This window comes from Athene noctua, chromosome 5, assembly GCF_965140245.1.
Source record: "Athene noctua chromosome 5, bAthNoc1.hap1.1, whole genome shotgun sequence".
NCBI classification, from domain to species: Eukaryota; Metazoa; Chordata; class Aves; order Strigiformes; family Strigidae; genus Athene; species Athene noctua.
Genome location: NC_134041.1, coordinates 24,752,629 through 24,759,239, shown reverse-complemented (window position 1 = coordinate 24,759,239; position 6,611 = coordinate 24,752,629).

Here is a 6,611-nt window from a genome sequence, read left to right as displayed (position 1 = left end):
ACTTCCATTGCAGATTCATAGTCTTAGCAGAGGATCAGACTTCCATTGCAGTGGTCACTAAACCAAGCTGGTTCTTGTACAGGTAGTTTACAGTCTAAAAAGGGCACAACAGGTTCTCAAAACTAGGGGTGAGGAGAAAGCATACGGTTAAAATAAAAAGCAGTAGACTTCAACAGAAAACTGGAAAAACGTTCATGTAAATGAATGCACACGATCAAAGTAAAAACTCAAAACATTCTCTAAAACTCTATACCACAGCCTGAACAAATCGTCAGAATGTAGCCAAATTCATTGACACGACTAGCTGATACAAAGGTATAAGGAAAGCATCACCACAGCAATGTACAGAACATTATCCATCCTGTTTCCTTTTTGGGAGCTCAAAATAATAAAAACTATTCTTTGGCTTTGGGGAAGTTTTATTTCATATCTATGACTGGTTCTTGCACCATTACTATTTTGTATGTATCTTCTATGCTTATACATGTATATGCATATCTAGCTAGCTACATATGTACCTTCACATTTGAGTGCAAGATTTGTACAAATATGTCAGCATGTAACATAGCTTTTTCTAAGATAAACAATCTCTTTACACTGTCGTCAGCACACAATGGGGAGAAGTAGAAATGTGCTAGTGCCATGTAATTTTCCAAAATAGATAATTAACACACATACCATCTTAACATATTTCGGTAAAGGAAGGTTTTTACCAATACATAATAAAAAAGGTAAGCTAAGAGACAAAAACCAATGTCATACCAGTTAAAATGCACTTAAACTTTTAGTTTAACATTTATTTCAATCACTACAAATAACATTTGAACAAATCCATGGACTTTTAAATATTTTAACTAACATAAACTAACCGTGGTTAATTTGTTTGGGTTTGGGTTTTAGCCTTTGAAGTTTGTCACTACACTATACATGCCTTTATAACAAAAAAAAAAAAAAAAAAAAAAAAGAACTATTGAGACAATAGCATATACCAGTATGAGTGAAGTGTTTGTTATTAAACTACAAGAGTTATATAAAGATTAATCATGTTTGCACTAGACTTAAGGAATCTGCATGAAAGACACCAAGTATAGTTTAACTCCATATGAATATGGAGGGGGGTGGTTTGGTTCTTTTGTTTGTTTGTGGGTGGCTTGGCATTTAATTACAGATGACTACCATGAGTTTTTCTGATATATTCCTTCCTTTCCCTCCACTCTTCATTAATCTTTCCAATATACAATTTATTTGGACTTATTTTAGAGGCATTCAGAATTAAACCAGATTGAAAGATATCTGAAATATTATTTTTTGTCGACGGTGCTTGCTGTTGATGAAATGTTAGCTCAGGAGACCTCTTTCTCAGTTTTGTGCTGTTTTCACTGCAACAATCAAATTAGATGAATGGTGGCTAGGTTATATACACCATCTCCTATTCTAGAAACCAGTACTATCATGAATAAAACCACACTAAAACAAGAAGGAAAAAAAAAAAAAAAAAAGAGGGCAGGAAAAAAATTCAAGAGTAACTAATTCTTTTTACATATATTGATCCCAAGTCCTAAAAAGAGCAGAAAACAAAAGATGGCATTTTTTTTTAATATAGAAAAGTAAATTATTAGGACTTCAAAGAGAAGCAAACAACCCTTCCTTGGGAAATATGCATAAACAATCTCTGATCCTCCTGAAAACTAGGAAGGGAATTAAAATGCTGTCCTAAGATAATCATATAAAAAAAACCCAAACAAACCAAAAACCTACCTTGCCATGAAATTAGAAAAGTTGCAAAACATACAAAAGGACTCAATCTAATCACAGTACATAAAGTGTGTAAGAGTACATAAAGAACGAGAAGACATTTTCTGTCCAAAAATAATAAGCTTGTACTTGCAAGAGGTGAATCAGATGTAGTCTCTTCTTCTGCCTGCAGATGCCATTACTGGATCAAATTAAATGTAAACTGCAGCTTGTTGGTTTTCTTCATCTAGAGTATTCTCATGAGTCAGTGCTAGAAGAGTTTACTTAACCTTAGATTCTAATACTGGTTCACATTCTTTAAAAAGCATAGCTAGAACATTCTTTTCTTTAAAATTGCACTTACATACAACATGTCTCAATAAAGATGGGCTAACATTGTTTGTAGGATTCTCAAGTAATACAGCATTCGTATTCTGAAGATATACTTCCTCTCAGGACTGTTGTCTTTATGTGAAATAAAAATGTTTCTTATTTCTGATTAGTGATAAAAATTAATAGTTTAGTGCCTAATCACATTAGTTTGACTCCCAAGGCTTTACTAATTTCCATAACAAAAACTGATTTTTATCATATTTTTGTGTGGTAATTTACCTTATGTATTAATGCTGGATGATGTTAAAAGGTATAGTTTTAATCTTATTTTCCTACAATTAAACAAATAAAAGTAGAGTCTGAGTTGTAAAAAGCAGTGAAATAGCAGATCAATACTCTCAATCGTGATGTATTTTTATTAATGTAGTAGTATTTTTCAAATAAAGGATTGAACTGAAGAAATACCTACTTCTTATTAACTTCTTTAAGTGATTTCTATTATGAAGAGAATTTCATTAGGTTTTTCTTAGTTTCATATTTTCAAATGAAACTAAGGTGTAGAAGTCTGAATACTATACCTCCCCACTTTTTATTTAAAATTAAAACAAACCCCCCCTCTTTTTCTTTTATATTAGTCAATAAAATCCATGGGTCAAGCACATGAAGTTCTAATTACTTTTTACCTAAAACCTGACCGAAGATTTTCCTGAGTGAATAAGAGAGGACATTAAAGGAACCAACCAAACCCAAAAGCAGCACAACCACCCACCCACAAACTACGTATTACATCAATACATGTAAGAAGGTAAAGTCATCGTAACTTCAGTAAACAATACATCACATTAAGGTCTCTGAACATTTCTTCATAACACTTCCCACTTCCCCCATGCATGTTCCTGACTGCTCACTCAACGTTTCTTTCAGCAACACAGAGCAGAAGACTGTAGGTTTGCAAACCCGAGAAAAACTCTCAAGACCTAAATTAGTGCTCTTAGCAGAAGCATGACAAGCTACTATAGCAACTTAAGCTTCAGCTAAAGCCATAAAAGCCCCGTCTCTGCCAACGTGTGGGGGGGGGTTCTACTGGTACCTGTGGCTGCAGATGGAGAAATAGTAACTACTATTTCTAGCCAAAGAGAGGACGCATGCATGCTGAGGGGTGTAGCACATCAAAGTCTCATGGGTAAGCCAACATGAGCCTCCAGTGCAGAGTCAGTAGCTCACAGTTGTTGCTCCAGCCTTGTAACTATGAGTGATTGCTGTATGTGGGTGCAAGTGAAGTGTGAAGGAGTAAGTGAATGTACTGTGTGAACAGTTATCTGCTGGCAGTAAACACCTTAATTCTATTTAAAAAGTCAGTTAATAAAATGTGTTTTAATAAATACTGCTTGTGATCCCACTCCCATCTCAATTCCCCTAGCAGAGAAATTTATAATACCAATATATATCCCTGCAAAAGTAATTAACTTTGTGACATACTAAAGTAAAACCTCTACTTAAATTGCACTGTTTTGCTATCTGCTTTGGTTTATGGTTTAGAACCTCCAAAGGTACTATCACAAGAAGATTCTTCTGTGTATTACACTGCTGTCTGCCAGAAGCTACTCAGACCCTTACTTTACAGTCAGACCTACAAACATGCAAGACAGTGAAAATACCTGAACTATACTGCACAGCCTGTTATCTCAGCAATATCAGGGTCTACTGTATTTCACCACTACACCTAGCAGGTGATACAGATACTGCATTCAGCCATGTCAATTCCTCTGCTGACCTGCCTTCAACTCCTTGGAAAGACTAGTAAAATAACATACCATTCAGATCAATCCATACCAAAACTCTGCCTATGATCCCAATTCCTTGACATTCATAATTTATAGAAAGACTAGCCTATAGTTATAAATATACCTTACAGTGTATTACACCAATAGATTACTGGAGCCTCAGCTAGGCTTGCTGATGTATTAATGCAGTATGTTATGAGAGCACTAGCTCACTCTGATGATATATGGTCACCATGTATATCGTAAGAATGAAATACTTCAGAGATGTATACCTGTAACAAGGGCACCAAGCTGAAAAAAACACTAGCAGAAGTAGGTTTTGTTAACATATTATTCTAAAATATGAATATAGTATTAACAACATGACTAAGACTGATTAGTTGACTGATTAGACATGGTTGGTTCACATGGAGGAGAAAACAAATCAAAGCACCAAGCAGCAAGAAGTTATTGGCAACATTTTCACTCATCCCACAAAATCTAAATTTGGTATGATTATGGTTGTCTATCTCATACCTCAGTTAAAAACTCTATCCAAAACTCATTTGTTTGGATGGTCTCTTTCTCCCAAGTTTCAGAAAGGCTAAAAACTGAAAGTCAGTTTGAGCTCCAAGTTTATGAACAGCTTGTCTTTCAGTTTCAGAAAGGAAAAAGAAAAAAATTCTCATAACACAAAGAACTACAAAAAACAAAGATATCTTCTGAGAAATGCTTTTCATTAAATACAAGAACAAAAGCAAACATGATTAATCATCTAGGCAGGTAGAACATCAGTAACACACTTGAATGTAATTCTGCAATGGGGACTTGACATAATACTACTGTATTTATTAGCAGAAATTGGAAAGGATTGGTATTTTAACATTAATAAGCGTAGATTAGTCCATGAGTATTCACAAACTCTAAAAGTGTGCTGTTAAGTGTCTGAATAGAGGAAAGAAACGTAGGTAAAGAAGTTTTTTGTTTTGTTTCACTTGTAAGGTGTAGCTCATTAATATTTCAGATTTTTACACTAAAATACTTTCAGCAAGGAAGCAGTACTCTCAATAACAAAGGAAGGTCTCAAAACCAACTGTATACAGAAGAAAACTGACAAGGAATTTATGCTTAAAATTGTAAAAATTCGTGATCAGTTACGTGACTTAGTTCTATTCTTTACAGTGCTTATGATTAGATACATGATTCAGAAGAATCAGTTATGTTTTTAAACCTTTCAAATACAAAATAATACATTTACAGATGTAGAAATATACCAGGTTTCTCTTCACTTTCAAAGCATAAAAATCTAAACAACTGAATATGTTAACCGTTGAGCACACTTGTAAAGGCCTTTACAGTAGGAAAGCAATTAAGCAACATCACACCTCATGTGAGCAGGAAATTATTCGCTGCAGTACAAATTGTTGAATATTTTTGATGGCAGGACTATGCTGCAAGACACTTCTTGACAAAGTATTAAGGTATACTAGTCTTTCAAAAAACGTATGTGGGTTAATGGGCAGCATAATTATCTTTCCTCATTTCCTCCAAATCAGAAAAGCACAAAAATCGCTGAAAACACCATCAGTTGTAACTACAGTGTGAAAGTTTTCAAAAGAAAAGGATGATTGACTCTCTTTACTGTAGTCTTTTTACATAAAATAGTTCTAAGAGCCTGACATGTTCTCAAAGACTGAAATTTTCAAGATGTTGAGCATCTTCCATCCAAAGTAAAGATGATAGTTATGAATATCTGGCTTGGAAGCTTTGATATATAGGAAAAAAACTAAGGCTTTAGCTTATTAATTTCTCAGCACTGTTGTCAGTAAAATGTGCTAGATCCAGGTCTCCTAGAGCCCAATATTAAACAATAAAAATTCAAATTCATTTTCATCCTTGCTGTTACTTTTCACTGGCTTCAGCCAGCAGACTAAAGGTAAGAGGTTAAATGATGACTACAGGAAAAAGCAAAAGAAAGTAGTTGATTGGGAAAGTTCTCTACAACCTCATGGGACAACTTACACATCATTAAGGAAGAGCTATGCTTCTAATCCATTATGAATAGTAGTGAAAGTGATATGAGCAATCAAAAGATAATTCTCTAGCAACAACACTCAATATGAACTTCAGATCGGGTTGAAGAGAGCCATCATTGATACTTTAAGCCCACATTTTTCAATGGACTACAAAACCATTCAAAAAAGCATTCATCAAATAAGATTGTAAAGTATTTTTACCATCTCTCACAGTTTTTCCCTACAGAAACAAATACAGCTTTTGCTTATTTTTTTAAAAAAAGTTGATATTTTAAAAAATAAAAGGTATAAAAACCACATTACAGTTGCATTAGCACTACCAGATCATAACACAGCAGATGAAGCAACTGTGCTAACAAAAAAATTGGTACCCATATAATCTACCTTGCAAGTGTCTCAGATAGGAAGGCAGACTTCTAACTGTATGCAACAGAAATCTGTTACAAATGTCCTTCAAAGGAATCTCCTTCTACTGTTACACAAGAGTCCTAAGTCAAAGATTTAAGATGAAAAGATGTGAATGTCCTACCAGGCATTTACTGTGTTTCCTAGTTACTGCCCAACAGATTTTAGTTTCTACATTCATATTATCTCCAACAGATTTTATACTTACTGAGGTAAATTATTTCTCATAGGCTTAGGTAATAATAGACTTTTATTAAAACAAAAGGCACTATATTTTAAAGTCCAACAGCCCCTTAAGGAATCCCATTTTTTCTTGTGAAATTTATCATAAAATCATGTA